Below are 23,634 nucleotides of genomic sequence, written 5' to 3'. Positions count from 1 at the left end.
TATGATGACAATAAACTGATGTATTGTTAATGAGATAGAAATAGTTCAGTTCTTTGATGAATCTTCACAATATTATGCTATAGTTTATAAAATCTCGTAGAAAAGGATTAATTATATTACTAAGGATGTGCTTGTATTGTTACGGATTTATATATTGTTACGGATTCGGGGGTCGGCGCTCCCCTTACCAAGGGGGGGAGGGGGTTAATCCCCTTGTCTTTTAAGCTGGCAGTTCCCCCAACCCTAGAAGTTATAACGCTCCTTCCGGTCGGGAGTAGCCAGGGTGATTGGTCAATAAAGTCCCAAATACGTGAGTGCTTCCCCTGGCCGTGAAGCAGGGAGATAACTCCTGCTCAGACTGCGGACAAGATGGAAATTGCCGAGCGGTTTAGCAATTCGAAGCCCGAGCCGTTAGCAAAAAGACTAACCCGATTCTGAGCGGTTCTGAAATCGTGCCACCGGTACTCAATTGAGGAAAAGACGAAAGCGATCGAATGAGAGGAAATCAAAAGCTAAGAAAGAACAAATATGATTTATTACTTACACTAATAAAAGAGGAAATGAAAGAAGGGCATGTACAATAAAAAGAAGAAGCAGGCACAGGGCAACCTTATACAGTCTTAATTAACACGCCCAGGACAACACAAACAGACTTACACGAAAGTGTAATAGCAGGAAAGAGGAGAAGGTCCAGCCAGATGGCAGGGGAGGAAGGTCCGGGCAGATGATTCAGGCGTTGAGGTCCGGCTCCAGGTTCACGCTCCACTCCGGTCCACGCTTTAGTTCGCGGCGAAACCCAGCAGGCAGTGCGGTTAGTATTGTCGCGGTAGCGGACCGACTCTCTCACCATCTCTCCCTCTCTCTGCTCTCATCTCTCCTCCCGTCTCATCTCTAAGTCCTGCACTTGCGCTTATATAGTGCCCCTTTCAAATCAAGCCGCTCGCCTTTAGACACACCCACCGGTGAGCTCGCCTCGGCCCTGGTTGGCGCGAGGGCTCACCGACTCCTCCCTTGGTGACACGTTGACGGGGCCACGCCTCGCCCTGACAACTCCTCCCCCTTTTTCTCCGCTCTGACCGCATGGTTAATGGCGTTTGGAGCAAGCGATGCGGCAGCGAAGGCTCAATGCAGCGAACGCTGCTGAACGTCTTCAGTTGTCTTACCCTTCCTCCCATCCATGGTACACTGAATCTTGTGGTGAGGCAGTTGCCCTGAAACAACTTGCTTTTGCCTCTTGGAAGGCTAATGCAACTGAAGGCAATCTCAATTCCTTCCACCGAGCTCGGAACAAGTGTGTCTCTACCTTCAGGAGTGCCAGGAAGCACTATCTCTCCACACTGAAGAATGAACTCTCAAACCTGTCTCCTTCCTCCAAATCCTGGTGGCAACTGGTCAAATCCGTTTCTGGTGTTTGTTCCCCCTCCATCCCCTCCCTTACCTCAAATGGCTACACAGTTGACACCGCACGTGACAAAGCCAAATGCCTCAACTCTGTGTTTGCCTCAAAATCTTGTGTCCCAAACCCATCTCTCTCTGTTCCCACCTTACCCAGAAGACCCAACTGCTCCTGGACTCTGTGTCCTTCTCTCCTGACAAGGTGGAGGAGTTTTTGTCAAACCTCGACTCTGATTCTGCAACTGGACCAGACGGCATCAGCCCACGGGTCCTAAAATCCTGCTCTGCCGCTCTACCTCACCCTCTCTCTGTTCTTTTCACCCTCTCTTTTGCTCATTGTCATCTGCCAGCATCCTGGAAATCAGCAAACATTACCGCTTTACACAAAAAAGGTGCAAAAACTGATCCTTGCAACTACAGACCAATCAGCCTGCTCCCAATTATCAGCAAAGTCATGGAATCCATCATTGCTTCGGATATGAAATCCTTCCTCTTCTCCAATGGGTTGATCTCCGATCATCAATTTGGATTCAGACCAGGTCATTCTACTCTGGACATGCTGCTTCTGCTGTCTCAACAATGGATGGAGGTCCTCAATGCCAAACAGGAAATCAGAGCCGTCTCCCTTGAAATATCACGTGCCTTCGATAGGGTCTGGCACCCAGCTCTGCTCACCAAACACTCCTCCTATGGCATCCATGGAAATCTCCATGCATGGCTTGCGGACTTCCTCTCTGGTCGTAGACAACATGTGGCCCTGAATGGTTTTCTCTCATCTCCCCTTCCAGTCCAGGCTGGAGTTCCCCAAGGCAGTGTTCTGGGCCCTGTGCTTTTTCTGGTCTTTATCAATGATCTCTCCGACTCTCTGGAAAATCCTCTCTATCTCTTTGCTGATGACTCCACTCTCTGCCGCTCCATTCCTCTTCCCTCAGATCGGCAGTCTGCAGCCTCCTCACTCTCTGAAGACCTGGACAAAATCACAGACTGGTCAAACAAGTGGAACATGTCTTTCAATCCTGACAAATCTCACACTCTTACTATGTCTCTCCGAAAATATAGACTGGACATCCCTCCCATCTACTTTCTCAACAATCCTCTCCAAGAAGTTCTGTCGCTCAAGCTTTTGGGTCTCACTATCTGCCATGATCTTTCTTGGGAAAACCACATTTCCAAGCTGGCCTCCAAAGCCAGTCGCTGACTGGGCATCCTCCGTCGTGCGAAGTCCTTCCTCGGCACACCTGAGCTCTTCACCACATACATGGCTTTCATCCGCAGCTCAATGGAATACTGTTCTCCCCTATGGGCCGGTGCTCCTGCCTCACACCTAGCTCGGCTTCACGCTGTTGAAACCAAAGCTTTCAGAATCATTGGAATCTCCCGTGATGAAGCTATATCCGAGGGCCTTTCACTCACTCATCGCAGACAGGTAGGTTGTATTTCTGTCTTCTACCGACTCCTCTCCCGCCTTGCTCCCCCAGCTCTCTCTGTGCTTTGTCCCCCAAATATTCCTACAGGTCGCACAAAATCTGCCAGCAACCCTCTGATGGTTAAACTGCCGAAATCTTGCTCACCTTCACTCTTTCATTCCTCTTTTCTCCCGCCTCTGGAACAAACTCCCACACTCCCGTCAATCCCACTCCTCCCTCCAGGTCTTTAAAACAGCTGTTCACCACCATCTCTTATCTTTCCCCATCCAAAACCTTGATCTTTTCTACCCCCACTAATTCACCCCAGATCCACCTTGTTTGAAATTCCAACTTCTTTCCTGGAAGTCCTGGCTGTGTCCATATGTTTTATAACTCTCCCACCCCCCCCCCTCCCATGCCTCCTCTCCCCCAAAAGCCCTCTCCCTCCCACAGATCTCTCGATGTCCCTGCTCTCAGATGTTGTGTTTGTGTTCCTCCCCCTCTCGCCCCATCTTGTCTACTGCTCCCCATGTTATATGTTATATGTGTAGGTTTGTCTTTCTGTGTGATTAATGTTAGCTCTTTCATGAGCCTCGATCTTGTATACAAAAAAAAGTAAAAAGAAGAGGCACAATACAATTTGGAGGGAGGCTACGCCGCAAAATGAATAGGATTGAACAAGGGGCCTAGGTTATTTGATTAATGCAACGCAGAGTCAAACTATTGGAAATAGAGCCTTACCTGAAACACATACTAATGAAGTAACTGAAAGGTTCCTATGGTGTCCTACGTGTTGTTTGTGGACTAACTATGAGTGCAACCTTTTTAAGTGAGGAGAATTATTTACAAGAATTATTATTTACAAGTGAAGGTTCTAAAAACCATAACACTGCACCCTTCTCTCCTCCAGGCACGTTCCGTGCCGACAAAACTTTAACTTAGTGTGACACTCAGGTGGAGTAACCCTCTACTTTTAACCTCACCCTGAGTGCGACATTTTTAACAATTAAGTTTTAACAAAATGCCTGCTGCGTTGCATTCTACCTAACTGACTCACGCCCACAGAATAACTGAATTCGGAATTAATTTTCAAACTAAACATTTATGGTGGGGAGCATTATTTACAAAGACTAGTATTACTATTTTGATTATTTACAAAACTACACCCAGGACCTGTCTTTTTGGGAAACAAAAGCAGAACTTTTGGAAAGAGGAAAGGTAATGCCATGCACTGCACTGTAACAATACACCATAACCACATGCACAGAAATGCACAATTAAATAATAAGGTGCACTAAAAAGCACAAAAGCACCACCATGCACGAAAAGCACCATCCAGTGCACAGTCATACATTTCAATAAGTAAATGAACTGGCGTCTTCTCAGGTGGGCCGATGGCTTCTGGGCCGATGTTTCTGGGCGTTTTCCTTGCTTGCTGCCTATTTGGTCAATAAAACAAAAAGGGCACAAAACGCGTCCAATTCTTTTTTTATTACGGCCAGCAGGGGCCAACTAAGGGTGGTCCACCTGCATGGCTTAGGTGCCACCTCAACCGTGGTCCGCAAGCAGATGCCACTGGCCACCATGGCCGGTCCCAGCAGAGGTGCCAGGCCCCAAAACGTGGGGTCCATAAAGTGGTGCTCGGCCACAAAAACGTGTGGTCCATAAAGTGGTGTACCGGTCCAGGCAGGCAAGCAGCGAGGGTGCGGGCGCACAACTGCGAACACCTGCACACTCCCCCCGGGCCCAAAAGAAACAGATCCGTGAGTGGGGGAAGGAGGACAAGCAAGCAGCGGGGAAAGGCCGCAAGAGTACACATTACAAACAAGGCAATGCAAGGGAGGTGCACTGGAGAGCGAGCTGAGAAAGCTCGTCCCTAGCGTACGTTCCCCCCCCCCCCCCCCGTCACCTAACCTACCTTTGCCCCTACCCCGTATTTACACAATTTACAAATTCGTCTCTACGTCCTGTCTCCCCCATATCTCCCCTAATACCAAATTCATCATAAATCCCACGAAACCAAATTTATCATCAATCCCTCCAAAGGAGGAAGAGATGGAATCTAATCAATGTCTCCCCCACGTCATGATGCGTCTCCCCATTCCAAACATTTGCACAATCGGTGTGGAGTCTGTCACCTTGGTGAGTGGATGCGGATGGTGCGTAGAGATTTTCTCCTATCTACCCTCTAAATGACAATAACACACTTTACACTACCCGGGGTCTTTCCCTGCAAAACCATTGGCCATCTTACTCTATGCGGTACTAAAAACCAATTCCCATTGCACATACTGTGGCGCTCACCAATTTGGGGTCTCACTCCCCCGATTCTACTCCCTGTGCCCTCGCACAATTTCAGGGCTGGGTCGTGTGGCTCCCCTAGCAGGTCTACTTACCTGCGCACCTCCGCCACTGCAGTTGCCTCCCGAGCTTACCTGTTCCTCACCCTAACCTATCTGGGGAAGGCCCTCTGGCTCTCTCACCCCACTCGGTGCCCTCTCTGGCACTGGCTACCCGGGTCCGTCCTCCGGATCCTCGGGCCCCATTGAACACTAACTGGCTCCCAGAGCCTACCTGTGGCCTCACCTGGCCGACAGACTAAGAGTGGCGGAGTGCTCAACCAATCACATGCTCTAACAGGCCACATGCCCAGCCAATTTCATTTCACTAATGCACCCATCCAAGCAGTACTCTGCTACTCTCGCACCACAGATGCCAATATCCAACCACAATTTACCTACTCCCTCTACCTACTTTTAAACTACCCTCCCTGGGTATTCGTGAAGGGGGTCCATCCTTCCCCCACTCACTCTTTCGCACCATCCATTCCACACTACTCATTCCACACTCCACTCACTCCACACCATTGATTCCACACAACCATTCTCACTTGCCTCCATGCAAGTCAATCATTCAGTGTACAATCACACCTTTCACAATACTCTGCTCATGCACTTTCACTTCTACAAACCATTGCCCCTCAATTCCTCATTTCATCACTCTCACCACAAACACATAACATCATCCAAGCTATCTACTCCCTTCTGAAATTCGTGCTCCCCGTCTTCCCATATACTAAGCACTCCCTCGTCGTTATCATCCATCTAATCTACCTATGTCCCCTACTACAGGTAGATGTCGCTACTTAAATCTATAGTCCCCTATGGGCATTTTCTAAATCCCTATACGTTATCCAAGCCCTCCCTGGCTAGGTTTTCACCACCATACCCCATAAATCTATAGCTCATGTGCCACCAAGAAAAAAATACAATGTGAGGGATGGCAGATCTACCATCCCTCTACATCATATACCATTTGCCATCAATTTCACTATCCAGTCCACTGCACTATGAGCCTCGGTGCGTCAATGCATTTTCAAAGCTCAGCTTCGCAAAGCCGCGCGATGCATACGGGTGGTCTGTCTCCTGTGGTTGGGTCCGTCCGGCATCGATTCTGGGGAGGAGGTTTTGTCGGGCCAAGGCTCCAAGCACCAACCCTACGCAGGGCCTTTCGCTCCCATGCGCGGTGGCCCAGCCTTGCCTGGCCGGAGTGCCGCCACCACAAGGGGGCGCCGCTCCGACCCCTCCTACCTCTCGAACCGGGCCGATCGCTTTGCCTAACAAAGCGTGGCACCAACCGTGCAGGGCGGGGCTCGGCTCGAATTGTGCATGATGCTCCGTGCAGGAACGACGCGGCCACGATCCCGGCCGGCTCCCGCAGCACACATAGAATACCGCGCACCGAAAGCTCGCGTCGGCTACCTGTCAGCCTAAACGCTGTCCCGGTCAATGTCGATGCTCGACTTGCATGCTCAAACGCATACGCGACCCCTTTTACACACATTCGCACACCAAGTCGTCCTCTCGCCTTCCATACACTTCATGCATTCCAGGCATTCCATCATTGCACTTTCTCCTCATGCATTCCCTTCCCTACTCGCACCTACACACTCAGGCACACTCATAATGCTCATGCACTCCTCGTGTGCACTCTCCCCCGTTACGTACTCCATAACCACCACGGGCGTGCACTCTTCCGTTACATCCCCTGTAACACTCCCCATCACGTGCTCCACAACCAACTCAGGTGTGCCTCCTCGCACACGCTCTTCATCCGCCTCACACTCCTGGTCACACTCACTCCTACTTCCACACTCTGTATCGCTCTCACTCTCTGTGTTGCATTCATCACCCATACACTCTGGCGTGCGTTCGCTCTCGCACTCGGTATCACACTCTCGCTCCGGCGCCATTCGCACAGACGCACCATTTCCACTCACACAGCGCACCACGGACCTCCCACAAACGCCCGCGGTACGCTGGGATCCCAAGCGCGCGAAAATTCTTTTCGCGCCAAACACTCTCCTGCAAAATCTTGTTGCACCATATACAGCCCGGCTCACCTTTGGAATCCTCCTCTCCACACGCACCTGCAAATCTTTATAAGGAATAGCAAGCACGGCATCAGGATGCGAATACAGACTTTGAGCAATTTCCATTCCTTCCTCCAACGAGTGCTTTTCTTTGCCTGCTGTCTCTCCAATTTCAATTTCGACTATAATTAATTCTTTAATTTCTTTTTCCATTTGAATTAATTCTTTTTCTTTTTCCACCGCTGCATATGAATTTGCCCTGTCCAATTCGGCGGCCGTCAGGTTTTTCACACCCCGAGTTGCGATTTCTATCCCGGTCCACCCGGCTGTGCCTTGCTCCAACTCGCTTCTCCCGCGCTCCTCTAGCCGCGTTACCTCGTCGTCGCGTACAAATGTGCTTTTCCCGCTTGACCTGCGGTCTATGTTCTCCCCAAATTTTTGTATGCGGTCACCCATTCTATTACCACACCCTTCAATTAGATTTCCCAATTGCTCACCCTGAGCTTTCATCTCGTCCCCTTGGGCGTCTAATTTGCAATTTATCTTTTTCAATCCATTCAGGAGCTGCGCCATGAAGACTTGCATGTCGCCCACATAGGATTGCATATCCATTGGCGCTGCGGGCGCGGCTCTCGCCGCGGCCATTTGCGAGGCGCCGCCAGTTTGTGTGCCTGTAACCCCCTCTACCACACCTTCATTATCCTCCTCCTCCATTACTCCCACCTCTTCCCTGGGGTCCTGGGTTGACTCTAACTCCTCATTTCCCCCCACCAGCATCCGATCGCCTTGATCATCCATGGCACGATACAATTTAGATGTTGTAATAAAACTTTGGCCGCTGGAAATTTTGACCAAATTTTTCAGATGTATTAATATTTGGTTCGGGTCCAATCCCACTCCCAGACACCAATTGTTATGGATTTGGGGTGTCGGTGCTCCCCTTACCAAGGGGAGGGGGGGGAGGGGTTAATCCCCTTGTCTTTTAAGCTGGCCGTTCCCCCAACCCTAGAAGTTATAATGCTCCTTCCGGTCGGGAGTAGCCATGGTGATTGGTCAATAAAGTCCCAAATACCTGAGTGCTACCCCTGGCCGTGAAGCAGGGAGATAACTCCTGCTCGGACCGCGGACAAGATGGAAATTGCCGAGCGGTTTAGCAATCCAAAGCCCGAGCCGTTAGCAAAAAGTCTAACCCGATTCTGAGCGGTTCTGAAATCGTGCCACCAGTACTCAATTGAGGAAAAGACGAAAGCGATCGAATGAGAAGAAATCAAAAGGTAAGAACGAACAAATATGATTTATTACTTTCACTAACAAGCATTCTGAGTATTGCGCTGCAATACATGTCCCCTACCAATGTTCAAAGTGCCATAACTTTGTCAAAAATGATCGAATATGCAAATTTATGCACGGTTGATGCTGGTTTTCAAACTTGATCTGAGGTATGCTGAGACACCTGTGTCATGCCTCACCTCGTTGATAAGCCTGCAAGGTCGCTCTGTGGAGCGGCCTGCATGTATTGCACTGTGTGAATTATATAAATTATTACCAACTCACCGTCTGAGGTACTAGCGATTCAAGAGATATCCATTTAAAAACAATATTTTCGTTTAATTAACGATATCTGCCAAACGACGTGCCCTATCGCAAATTCCAAAAGGACATTTTAGTAGACTGACATGCTGAACAGATTTGTGAAGTTTCCCCTCGATTGGATCAAAAATGAGGGAGGGGCTCGGTTTTAAAGGTTCATGCTTTAAAAAGTCATAACTCTGAAACCATCAGTAATTTATCATATTTTTCGGTTCACGATCAATGATCGATGTGTATATATATGTTGCTCGGCTTGGCTCCGCCCCTCCGGAAAGCGCACGCTGTGCCGCGCAGTTGACGTTCGCGAGACGAGGCTGAGGACGTGCAGTGCGGCTTGAGGAGAACTCGAGAATAAACAAGAGATATCCATTTTAAAAAATATTTTCGTTTAATTAACGATATCTGCCAAACCACGTGCCCTATCGCAAATTCCAAAAGGACATTTTAGTGCTGAACAGATCTGTGAAGTTTCCCCTCGATTGGATCAAAAATGAGGGAGGAGCTCGGTTTTAAAGGTTCATGCTTAAAAACGTGATAACTCTGAAACCATGTGACGCATGACGTCATGCTCGTTGACTTTTATGTTCGTCATGGGTATGCGATTTTGCCTGCAAAGTTTGGCCTCGATCTGTCCAGCCATTGCAGAGAAAAAGGGGTTTTCGTGTTTTCACGAAAAACAATATGTCGACCGAACCACGTGACCTGTGACGTCATAAATACCATTGAAATATTCTACAGACCGAGTCCATCATATGGTGAAAATTTTATCTCAATCGGTCCTATTATTGCAGAGAAATTGTTATTTAAAGGAAATTAAAACTTAAAATGGCACTGAGTTAAGGATCATCAAAATTATCAGAATTACCAAAGTTCAAAGTGCCCTAACTTTGTTAAAAATGATCGAAACGTCGTGAAGTTCGAACTTGACCTGTAACTTATCATGAGGAAACCATGTGCCAAGTTTGAAATCATTAGCATTAAGCGTTTAGAAAAAAAAGTCCGGAAAACTGTTCTTTGCATGACGGACTGACGGACTGACAGACTGACGGACTGACAGACTGACGGACGGAGGGACGGCAAGCAAACCTATCGTCCCCTCTGGTGTACACCAGTAGGGGACTAATAAAAGAGGAAATGAAAGAAGGGCATGTACTGTACAATAATAAGAAAAAGCAGACACAGGGCAACCTTATACAGTCTTAATTAGCACGCCCAGGACAACACAAACAGACTTACATGAAAGAGGAATAGCAGGAAGGACGAGAAGGTCCAGGCAGATGGCAGGGGAGGAAGGTCCAGGCAGATGGATCAGGCATTGAGGTCCGGCTCCAGGTTCAAGCTCCACTCCGGTCCATGCTTCAGTTCGGTCCATGCTTCAGTTCACGGCGAAACCCGGCAGGCAGTGCGGTTAGTATTGTCGCGGTAGCGGACCGACTCTCTCACCGTCTCTCCCTCTCTCTCTGCTCTCGTCTCTCCTTCCGTCTCATCTCTAAGCCCCGCGCTTGCGCTTATATAGTGCCCCTTTCAAATCAAGCCGCCCACCTTTAAACACACCCACCGGTGAGCTCGCCTCGGCCCTGGTTGGTCGCGAGGGCTCACCGACTCCTCCCTTGGTGACACGTTGTCAGGGCCAGGACTCGCCCCGACAACTCCTCCCCCTTTTTCTCCGCTCTGACCGCATGGTTAATGGCGTTTGGAGCGAGCGCTGCGGCAGCGAAGGCTCAATGCAGCGAACGCTGCTGACAAAGCAGAGGCACAATACAATTTGGAGGGAGGCTACGCCGCAAAATGAATAGGATTGAACAAGGGGCCTAGGTATTTGATTAATGCAACGCAGAGTCAAACTATTGGAAACAGAGCCTTACCTGAAACACATACTAATGAAATAACTGAAAGGTTCCTATGGTGTCCTACGTGTTGCTTGTGGACTAACTATGGGTGCAACCTTTTTAAGTGAAGATAATTATTTACAAGAATTATTATTTACAAGTGAAGGTTCTATAAAACCGTAACAATATACAGACTTGGCATTTAATATGGAATTTTTTTTTTTTTCTTGACTTGGGTTTACTTTCTGAACTCAGTATATCAATCTGGTGAGTTTCTTTTACCCTTCGGTGATGCCTTTGTTGAAAGAACCATGTCACTGATTGTCTTTCGCAGCAAGAAGTCAATAACAGGATGATATCACAGGTGGCGTGACAAAATGTAAGGACAGGTACATTTGACGATTGGCTTCACAATTGGGAATACTAGGGCATGCCCGTACTATATATATATCTAAAATTATATCCCCCCCCCCCTCTATTTACATGAAATGGTTTGGTCCAAAGCGAACGGCTTGCGAGTACGGTGACAATCCCCCCCCTCTATTTACATGAAATGGTTTGGTCCAAAGCGAACGGCTTGCGAGTACGGTGACAATCCCCCCCCCCCCCCCCTCTATTTACATGAAATGGTTTGGTCCAAAGCGAACGGCTTGCAGAGTTTGGTAAAGAAATCGCCATAGCGTGCACAAACATGCAGGAAAGCGAAAGAATCGCAAATTAGTTTTAATTAGTTTTAAAACATAGTTTAACGCCAACATAGTTTGCCAACGTGAAATAAATGAATACGCTCTCAAATGTGCCGTCCGAGGCAGAGTCTGTTCGGCACGTTCGGCACATGTGATAGCTCGCTGCTCTCTGATTGGTTGAATCGTTTTTTGGACATAGCTCGGTAACTACTTGTCCGATTAATATGAAACCTTGAAAAGGCACATCCTCGGGTCCCCAGCAATATACCTGGCAAGTTTAAAGTATATCGGACCCGTGGTTGTCGAGAAACAGCGGTCACAGACATTCCGAGATTACTGGAATTATAGATAGATAAGGGTTGTTGCGTTCTGTATTAGTGGAAAACAACTGCTGCATGTCTACAAAAGATATTGCCGCTTCCTCTGGAGATGGTCCGTCAACTTGACAATGCTGTTTGTCATGGAGTGGTGGCTTTTCGAAATTCTGGCATGAAACAGCGTGCTATTGCTCGCCAGTATGGCATCACTCAAGTTCAGGTGTCAAAGATCCTGAAACGAAATGCTCAGAGGGGTGTCCCTACTCCAATACCGAGGCCAGGACGTCCACGCAGAACCACAAGGAGAGATGATCGCCAGCTGCACTGGTTAGTCCGCAATGGCCGTACCAAGTCAGCTAATTGGCTTAGGGTTGAGTGGCAGCAACTGACAAATGTGCCTGTATCCAGAAGGCTAGTCAACCAATGACTGGTTCAAGCAGGCTATCGTGTCAGGTGTCCCCTGAGAAAGCCACGCCTGACCAGACAACACAGCCAGCGCCGATTGTAGTAGGCCAGAGAGCACCGTCAATGGCAGCCAGGACACTGGAATCACGTGACCTTCAGTGACGAGTCTAGATTTCTGGTCTATTGTCAAGATGGCCGCGTCCGAGTGCGCAGACAAGTGCATGAAGCCCACAACGAAGATTGTATCGTGCCAAGAGTCCAAGCTGGAGGTGGTGGGATAACCGTTTGGGCTGCTTTTTATGCAGGGGGCAAAACTGACCTGGTTATTCTGAATGGAAACCTGAACCAGTTCAAGTACAGGGCCATTCTGGAAGAAACATTGCTTCCATTTGCTCGTGCAGCCTTTCGAGGAAACTTTGTCTTCCAAGATGACAATGCACGGCCTCATCGTGCTCGCATGATCCAACACTTTCTTGCTGACCATGGTGTAGAGCATAAGGAGTGGCCTGCCATGTCCCCAGATATGAATCCGATAGAGAACTTGTGGGCAGAATTAATGCGTCAAATCGACCACTTGGACCAGCAGCCGACCTCTGTGCGTGAATTGCAGCAGGCTATTGTCACTGCATGGCAAGCGATTCCTGTCCAAACCTTGGCAAATCTCATGAACAGCATGTCTCGACGTGTACGTGCTCTCCTGAATGCTCGTGGGGGTTACACGAAGTACTGAACTGTAATTTTACTGTCCGTAATCCCAGTCATCATTTAGCTTTTGTTTTTGTTGAAAAAACATTTGGCTAATGTGCAAAATACAGAGATACTTCTGGAAAACGTACAGAAGTTTAACACAGAACTGTCCGTGAATTGAGTTCGATATCAGTTTACATCACTTTCAAGGATCAATTTATTTGCTTCGAAATGTCAAATGTGGTTTTTGTTTCTTTTAAAGGTCACGTTAACAAAATCTAGAATAATTTCAACATAATTCCAATGAACTTTTGGTTCTATGTCATCTTGAAAAGTAAGTTCACCCCCACAAAAAAAATATTCCATATTAAATGCCAAGTCTGTATATATGTATATATATATATATATATATATATATATATATATATATATATATATATATATATATATATATATATATATATATATATATATATATATATATATTGTATATATATATATATATACAATATATATATATATATATATATATATATATATTACATTTAAAGGTATTTAACAGAATAACCCAGACTCTGGTTGACACAAGTATTGCTTTTGTGATGGAAAGACATACATATCTCTCCTTTGTCGTCCTGTGTAAATACTAATTTAGGATAACATTGTGAAAGCTTTGTTGTACAAACACAATTATCTTTTGGTTCAAGTGATCCACTGAGAAGATAACGGCTTAATCAGTAATTCCTCGAACCCCGATCTACCCCTTCCCAATCCCTTATCAGAATCCCTCGTCCCCCGATCTTCTCCTTCCTGCTCCCTTCCACTGTGCGGACACAATCAAATATTCTCCCTTTGTTCTACTAATTGATATAAAATAAGCCAAATTAGTGCAATTAAGAGAAGAATACTCGTGTCGACCTGGGCGAAGTCCCGATCCTTGACCTACTGTCATCTATATACCCCAGAGAGGAATGCCCCTTCGTACCGTTCCCGCAGGGAAAGGGTGTACTAGTTTATTTTAAAAAAACCAATGATGGAATGATCATGTGATCTTATGCATCTGCTGCAGATTCCATTGAATGCCACAAGTGTGTGCAGTACTATTGGTCTACAGAGATGCATGATGGTTGCGTCCCAATGCCAGAGGTTTTTTTGGCCTTCTCTGACCCTTTGGCTCTTGCACTTCTGGCTTGTGCTCTGTTGGGAAATGTACTAATAATGGCAATGGGAGTGCAAATGTTTCTGCATCGTAACCTACCTTTGCTGAATGGCACAAGTTTTCATGTGACCTTGCCACTGTTATTATCAATATCTGCCAGCTTTGCCAGCAGCTTGGCTTTTATTGGCAGACCTAGTGAAGTTTCTTGCAGGGTTCATGAGGCTCCAGCCTGTGCCTGCCTCACATTAATGATTGTTTGTGTTATGAACCTGACTCTGCATTTAATAAATAAATCACAAGGTAAGCATGTTACTTTTTTACATTATCATTTGAAAACAAATTAAATAGCAAAGGAAAAGCCTCCAACTAGACTCAATAAACCTCTTAAAAATTTGTGTTTCTGTTGTGGTGCAGGTAAATGCCTGATTTATCTGTCTCCCATCCCATTCAGTTTGAACAAATGTCAATTTGATCCTCCACATAGCCCTTTGTTCAAAATAGGATCAGTATTTGAATGTAACTATGTCCATAAAACATATGCATGTAACTTGTGTATTACTGAGATTAATTCCTTCTGTAATTCATTACTGGCACCAAAGCATTGCCACCAGTAAATGTATCATTATGGTTATTTGAGGGTTTCCCTAGAGGCCCGCGAAAATGTCAGGGTACTTGAGGGTCATGTTCATGAGAATGGAAACATTGGTCACAACATATTGCAATGCCTCAGACAACTTACACACACCACTACACCCAGGAAACCTCCCGATAATAGAGTGTGTTTCAGAATCTTTATTGATTGCAGAATGATCTTACACAACATAAGATGCACGTTGGGCTTCCATCATCACAGTAACAATGCAAAATGCAAATAAGAATCCATGTTTTAACAGGAAAAAATTAAATAGTTTAAATGGCATCATGAAGTGATTGAATTGTTTAACGTTTAAAGCAAAACAGGCATGGGTTTGTTAAACCTTATGAAGTGGCAATATTATAATCCCATCGCTGGTGTTTCCCACACATGTTTTTGCAGGTATTCCTGACATGTAACCTCCTGCAACAATAAGTGTTTAGTTTGATCTCTCCAGTTATGAATAAAAAAGTTCAATTGGAAAAATTGTTTCTTCTACACACTGTAATTCGTAATTAATCGAAATGTGGCATTATTGGTAGGGGGTGATGATATATATATATATATATTATATATATATACACATTAGGGTGGTCCAAAAATCTGAAGATTGGATTTTCATTTTTCCACAAGCCTGCCCCTATTCCTATTGAAGAAAGTAGTTTGTGGTGAAAATTTGAGCTTGATTGGACAATATCTAGAGGTTGCTCAAAATGTTGACAAATTTTAATAAATAATAAGATACAGAATTTTTAGCATAAAAATGTATCATATTCTGACGTTCAACAAGGTTATCGGAAAATATTTTATCTTCTCCGACTTAGAACCTCTTCTTGTCAATTAAAGGCCACTGTTTCTGAAACCTCTTGAACAGTCTGATCTCAGGTCCGCTAGTGGGTCCGATGACTTTAGTTGTAACATCAGAGAGCATTACTTCAAACACATGATGACGACATGCAATCCAGACAAGCTTAGCATCCAAAGCTGCTTCAATGAGGGTACATGCTCCGTTTCTCAGCCCTGTGTTGGATGCAGTGGTGTCAAATACTATGCCTTTCACCAACTGTTTGACATTCCACTCCTCAAGAAGTTGTATGCATGCATTTGCTTGTGCTACACCAGTGCCTTGGGGAATTTTTGGGACTCCAACAACTTCTCGGTATTCATACCAGTTACAAGTATCGCTACCCGATCAACAGATTATTTGTGATTGCTAGTATAATCAGGGAGCAGTTTCCCATCCCAGTGTAGTAGTAGTGGGCTATAACATGAGAAATTTGCCTTTTCTTCAGTGGCCATTATTTCCCTTCCACGAATTCGAGCACGACGAATTCCACTGTGTGACAGAGAAATGTCTTCAATGGTATGACTAAGAGATTGTGCAAAAGCACTGGCCACAAACATAGCACGCCTATCTGAGAGATTTACTCTGTCCAGAGTTGCCACTATTGCTGGAGTGATCACCTTGATGGGAGCCTTTTTCGCCTGTTTGGCAGAAGATGGACTTTGGAGTTTGAATTCATTGTCCCCTGAATCGGAGCTATCAATCTCAGACTCATCATCATCATCAACCACAGCCGATGTTGATGGAACAGATTGCATTGCTGTTGATGTCTCAGCAGCATGTTTCTTCTTTCTTTTATCTTCATTCTCAAGCCTGATACGCTTTCTGTTCTCCTTCACTGCCAGAGTGTTCTCCACAGATCCCCTACGTGAACTTGAGGGATCCTCACGCTGCATGATAAGGAATGCTTTGTCTTCTTCATTCATCATTTTCTCAAGCACATCATTTGGTGAGATATCGAAGAGGGATTGAAGATCATCTTTGAACATTTGCTCCTTCACTCTATAGTTTTAGAATGTCTTGGTTCTATTTTTCTTCACCAGTTTGTAGGCATCATACAACTTCAAAAGTTGGCGCTCACAGGAATCTACTCTCTGCACTGGAATTCGTGCTTTCTCCCAGTATACACACACAGCTTGTACACTAAGTTTGGCACTTTCACGAACTGTATGGTGCTCTTGTATGTGATGGTACACAATTTTCTGCAATGTGTGTCCTTTGGTTGGTAGTCCCCACATATTATTTCCTTTTCAGACTTGCCCAGCAACCAAACTGTGGAAGAGCTGCGAGTTTCTGCCATCTGAAAAAAACAGGATAAAATAAAAATGTTATTTTTTGAGCAAACTCTAAATAAGTTCCAATTGACCTCATATTTGGTTCATATGATCTTTATAAACATAGGAACAAGGGCAGCCTTGTTGAGCATGGATTTTTAATAGTATTAAATATTACATATATCTGTGGACCACCCTAATATACATATACATACATATATATATTGTTACATTTGTGGGGGTAGGTGATGAAATACCTTATTGAAGTAAGGAATGAATAGTTTAGAATGGACCATATGCCACAAAGAGGAAGAATCTCTGTATTAAGTAGGTCAACTATGCGGGTAAGAGCATTTGCATGTCGCCATAAGGGGCGTGGCTTTTGTGTTAACTAGTTTTAGGGTGTAAGATTAATAAACCCCAGTGTGTAATTGGCGCCTGTGCTTTTTCCCTTCCTTTATTTCATCAAAAAGGGCTGCCAGTAGGGAGTGGGTGAGGTAGAGAGGAAGGGGAGGAGTAAATATATATATATATATATATATATATATATATATATATATATATATATATATATATATATATATACAGACTTGGCATTTAATATGGAATATTTTTTTGTGGGGGTGAACTTACTTTTCAAGATGACTTAGAACCAAAAGTTCATTGGAATTATGTTGAAATTATTCTAGATTTTGTTAATGTGACCTTTAAAAGAAACAAAAACCACATTTGACATTTCGAAGCAAATAAATTGATCCTTGAAAGTGATGTAAACTGATATCGAACTCAACTCACGGACAGTACTGTGTTAAACTTCTGTACGTTTTCCAGAAGTATCTCTTTATTTTGCACATTAGCCAAAAAATTTTTTAACAAAAACAAAAGTTACATTACGACTGGGATTACGGACAGTAAAATTACAGTTCATTACTTCGTGTAACCCCCACGAGCATTCAGGAGAGCACGTACACGTTGAGGAATGCTGTTCACGAGGTTTGCCAAGGTTTGGACAGGAATCGCTTGCCATGCAGTGACAATAGCCTGCTGCAATTCACGCACAGAGGTCGGCTGCTGGTCCAAGTGGTCGATTTGATGCGTTAATTCTGCCCACAAGTTCTCTATCGGATTCATATCCGGGCACATGGCAGGCCACTCCATATGCTCTACACCACGGTCAGCAAGAAAGTGTTGGATCATGCGAGCACGATGAGGCCGTGCATTGTCATCTTGGAAGACAAAGTTTCCTCGAAAGGCTACACGAGCAAATGGAAGCAATGTTTCTTCCAGAATGGCCCTGTACTTGAACTGGTTCAGGTTTCCATTCAGAACAACCAGATCAGTTTTGCCCCCTGCATGAAAAGCAACCCAAACGGTTACCCCACCACCACCAGCTTGGACTCTTGGCACTATACAATCTTCGTTGTAGGCTTCATGCACTTGTCTGCGCACTCGGACGCGGCCATCTTGACGATAGACCAGAAATCTAGACTCGTCACTGAAGGTCACGTGATTCCAGTGTCCTGGCTGCCATTGACGGTGCTCTCTGGCCCACTGCAATCGGCGCTGGCTGTGTTGTCTGGTCAGGCGTGGCTTTCTCAGGGGACGCCTGGCACGACAGCTTGCTTGAACCAGTCGTTGGTTGACTCGCCTTCTGGATACAGGCACATTTGTCAGTTGCTGCCAATCAGCCCTAAGCCGATTAGCTGACTTGGTACGGCCATTGCGGACTAACTGGTGCAGCTGGCGATCATCTCTCCTTGTGGTTCTGCGGGGACGTCCTGGCCTCAGTATTGGAGTAGGGACACCCCTCTGAGCATTTCGTTTCAGGATCTTTGACACCTGACCTTGAGTGATGCCATACTGCCGAGCAAAAGCACGCTCTTTCATGCCGTAATTTCGTAAAGCCACGACTCCATGACAAACAGCATTGTCGAGTTGACGGACCATCTCCAGAGGAAGCGGCAATAACGTTTGGAGACGTGCAGCAGTTGTTTTCCACTAATACAGAACGCAACAACCCTTGTATACCTGACTGTGAAGCCAATCGTCAAATGCACCTGTCCGTACATTTTGCCACGCCACCTGTGATATAATCCTGTTGTTGACTTCTTGCTGCGACAGACAATCAGTGACATGGTTCTTTTAACAAATAAATCACCAAAGTGTAAAAGAAACTCACCAGATTGATATACTGAGTTAAGAAAGTAAATCCAAGTCAAGAAAAAAAAATATTCCATATTAAATGCCAAGTCTGTATATATATATATATATATATATATATATATATATATATGCAGTAAATCGGAGTTTAAACGTCATAAGTGTATGTAAAACTCACAGTTACCGACCTGGTTTCCCCCTTTTGGGGCTCATCAGGGCAACGCAGTGAGTCCTGCATACAATTATGACTCTGAAAACCTTTCGGTTATATACCAGTTACTATGTGATTTCATACCATCAGTGGTGAAATATATACCACTATATGTATTATATATACTAGTATATAGTGGTTATATACCACTTATGACAGTATCTGAACTAAGATCAAATTCTGCTCTGTCGGAGGGATCTCTTGAGAGCTTGACAGGCAGAGCGTATGTACATGGCAGTGACGTCATTATATGCGCTCATTGAAAGCTGGAGAACTGAAGATATATTTGGATTGGTTGCTCCCGGCTGCATCCAGGCGATTCCATATAATGAGTGGATACCAGAGATAATGTACCATGTGGCAGATGGTACTTATCGCTCCCATTAATGTACAGCATAGCTGGATGGGATACCTTAATGGTGGTTCACCACTGATGGTATGAAATCGCATAGTAACTGATATACATATATATATATATATATATATATATATATATATGTATATATATATATATATATATATATATATATATATATATGTATATATATATTGTCGCGATCCCGCCTGGTAAATGTTCCCAGCACGGAATACGGACGTGAATGTCCGGGCTTCAAGTAATCCACGGAGTGGACAAAAGAGACGTAATCAACACAATTGTGTTTTAATCGGCCTTCTAGGGGTAAGGCACGATGCTTTATTGGCTCGATCACAAAAACCATGAAAGGTAACAAATGGAATAGGCTGCACAAGCCTGCAGGAACGGTCGGCCACAGACGCTCCAACAAGACGCAGGTAAGATCCTCGCGGCTCCAATCGACGAGCTCCGGGACTCGAAGGATACCAGGATGGAATACCACACAAGGCCGCCAGGAACGGTCGGCCAGGAGCTCCAACACGAAGCAGGCAATATAGGACTCACAGTTCCAATCTACGATCTCCGGGAATCACTCGTTCTCTTCCGGAATCACTCACTCGTACAATCCATAACTATAAACGATCAGCACAACTCGCTGTCGTGAGGCGTAACGAAAGTTCCCTCGCCTCGAGGCCTCGAACCTCCGAGCTGCGTCCGTATCATGAGATGGCGGCCGCGCTCTCTGACCCTCCACCAATCACGTCCCGACTCGCCTCCCAATCGCGTGAGGCTCCAAGGAGGTTACGTCAGTGGTGGGCGGGGCACTCATTTGGGTGAGAACAAAGGTGGTTTCACCGGGGGGGTTTCTCACAGTCCTCCCCCCCTAAGTAAAAACCCCGTCGAATAGACGGCGTTTTTAAAACCAGTATTTGTAGTAGGTGCAAATCACATGGCAAGATGATGGCGGGAATTGCTAACAGGCAATTAACGCAATTAACAATTACTAACACTTGTTAACAACAATAACGAAACAACGCAACAATACAACGCAACGCAATGGCGCAACACAATAACGCAACAATAACGCACTTATTAACGCAACAGGCAATTAACAGGCGTTAACAGGGTAAACAATGAACCAGTTTTGTTTTTTTTTCACACACAATATTAAACACCATACACCCCATTAACATCTACCCCACAAGAGTTACACTTCACCCAAAGCACAATAGAGAAACAAGGGAGCCAAACTCAAGGTGGGGAAACATTTACAGGAGGGAAACGGACCGAGACCTAGAGCGGCGGGTTCTCCTCCGGGGTCGAGAACGACAGTCATATGCGTAATGACCCCTTTCACCGCACTGGTAACATCGATCTTTCGGGTCGAACGGCCTGCGGACCAAAGGGCGTCTGAAACGAGGCCGCCGCGACATGCCATTCGACATCTCGACGCACACCCGCGATCCGCAAATTAACCTTCCATCAAGGGCTCTGACCGAATCTTCAGCATCTCGTGGATCTTCAAACTCAACAACTGCGAATCCAGGTGGGTTCCGAGCAACCCATACGTTGCGGAGTGGTCCGTAATGCCCGAAGACCCTCCCTAGCTCGGCTCTCGCTGCTCCATTGCCCAGGTTTCCCACATATACCTTAGCATTAGCGTTCCTGCTGAATCGCGACATGGCGGGAGCGGTCCCTGAGGAGCACGGCACCTGAGGTTGGCTTGACGGGAGGCTCGGGTGGACTTCAGCTGACGCAACATCACCGTCGGAAACTGGAGTCGAGGCGCTAGGCTCCTCGGGCCAGAGTGAAGATATGTCTGACTCCGCCACTCTCTCCGCCTGTTTACTCTGGGCTCTAGGGACCCCCCCACAGGTCAGAGTCAATGACTCCTCCCTGGCTATGGCATCATTGCCAATCAGCAAGGAGACCCCGGGTATAGGGTAGTAGGGTACTACCACACAGGTCACTGGACCCTTAAAAATGTCACTCCGGACCTCGAGGAGGGCAAGGGGGTACCGGCCAAGAACCCGGTCAATGCCCCGAAGGAGGGTATACTCGCCGGTATAACGCATCTGAGAGGCCGGAACTACCCCCACCCGGAGAACACACCGTGTCGCCCCAGTATCCCGAAGGTATTTGGTCTCAAACTTCAGCATCGAATCGGGGCCACCCACTAAGGCTGTCCCTGAATACTCCTGATGCAGTGGATGAATGGAATTAGCCCCGGTGGCAGTGACCTCGGTCACCGATGCCACCGTCGTGTGCGAGGGCCCGGCGGATGAGTTCCACTGATCTCCCTCCGACTTAACAGGAGGGTTGCCTCGGTAGGCCGGACTGGCGGGATTAGAGAAACAGCGGTTTTCACCGTGCCCCACGCGTTTGCAGAAATCGCACCAGGGCCCTGCCCTGGTCTGCGGCTCGCGAGCGCCCCCAGTGGAGGTCATCGGAGAACCCTTCCCCTCGATCCAGCCGCCGGGCAGACGGGGGGCGGTCTTGATCGCAGACTCCTCCGTCTTACGAAGCGACTGCGTGACTTGCAGCATTTTGCACGCCAAAACATGTTTATCAATAAGGTTGACGCAGTCTGCCAAGGAAACAGTGTCTTTGTCGACAAGAAACAATGCTAAGTCAGGCGGAAGCTGTTGATCGATACGGTAACGCACCAGGAGTTCCGCAACCGCTTGAGGTAACTCCACCTTGCTCCCCTTGAACCATCTCTGCAGCTGTTCCAACAAGGCCCGCGAATGTTCCTCATAGGTTTGACTGGACTCACGAGTCCAGCTGAAAAAAATTCTCCTATAAATACATGCGGACACCGCATAGGCATTCAAAATCTCGGCCTTCAATGCCCTGTATTTGTTTGCGTCCTCGGTTGCCATCCTCGCATATACCTCCCTCGCCTTCTCAGATAGATGGCTCACAAGATGGCCGACCCACAAGCTCTCATCAATGCCACCGGCAGCCAACAACTTCTCCGCCATCTCCAGATACGCTTCTGGCTTCGTGTCTCCCGTCCAGTCCGGCAAACGAACATGAACAGTTTCCGGGACTCTTGCAGCAGACCCCTCTGCCCGCAGTCGTTCAGTCAACATTCGCAACTCATGCTCTCTGACGCGTTCAGCTTCTGCTGCCGCATGCTCTCTCTCTGCTGCCGCCGCACGCTCTCTCTCTGCTGCCGCATGCTCTCTCGCTGCTGCCGCACGCTCTCCCTCTGCTGCTGCCGCACGCTCTCTCTCTGCTGCCGCATGCTCTCTCTCTGCTGCCGCACGCTCTCCCTCTGCTGCTGCACGCTCTCTCTCTGCTGCTGCCGCACGCTCTCCCTCTGCTGCCGCATGCTCTCTCTCTGCTGCTGTCTCTGCTCTGTCATTCTCCCTGTTATACATGTCAAGTTGTTGAACCGGAGTCAGCCCGGTCCAGAAGGGCGAACGCATGCATTTGGTCATGATGGGATCGCTTCCTAACATCTCGGGTTGAGTGACCGGGTCAAGGCTGCTTGCGTCGCTCACCTCGCCACCCACGTGACTGTCAACATGATCAGGTTGAACTCTCACTTCCCTGGTCGACATAGCTTGGCTACGAGTTATCATACGACCAGGCACAAAACACAACCTCAAACACAACGCTCAAACACAACGCTCTGTTGGGGAAATACGACACAACTACGCAATATCACCCGCACATCAAATTGCCAATGAGAAAAATACCACGTACAAATACTCACGTTTTTTTTTTTTTTTTTTCGGTTGTTTGGAGGGATCCGAGGCTATTCGCTTATTCTTTGTCGGTTGTTTGGAGGGATCCGAGGCTATTCACTTCTCTGCCCAAGACAGCGTCCTACGGCGAGAAAGTTCCTCCCAGACGGCATCCGCTGGTGAGAAGGCGATGAACAGATGCCAGAAGATGTCGTCCACTGCAGAATTCCCGTCTCAATCGAATGGCTCTTACTTGAATGATCCTAGGACGAGCAACCCATTTGTCGCGATCCCGCCTGGTAAATGTTCCCAGCACGGAATACGGACGTGAATGTCCGGGCTTCAAGTAATCCACGGAGTGGACAAAAGAGACGTAATCAACACAATTGTGTTTTAATCGGCCTTCTAGGGGTAAGGCACGATGCTTTATTGGCTCGATCACAAAAACCATGAAAGGTAACAAATGGAATAGGCTGCACAAGCCTGCAGGAACGGTCGGCCACAGACGCTCCAACAAGACGCAGGTAAGATCCTCGCGGCTCCAATCGACGAGCTCCGGGACTCGAAGGATACCAGGATGGAATACCACACAAGGCCGCCAGGAACGGTCGGCCA

This window comes from Myxine glutinosa, chromosome 3, assembly GCF_964187855.1.
Source record: "Myxine glutinosa chromosome 3, kmMyxGlut1.1, whole genome shotgun sequence".
Taxonomy (NCBI): Eukaryota; Metazoa; Chordata; class Myxini; order Myxiniformes; family Myxinidae; genus Myxine; species Myxine glutinosa.
The sequence above is the reverse complement of the archived record's forward strand: the minus strand, read 5'-3'. Positions refer to the sequence as shown.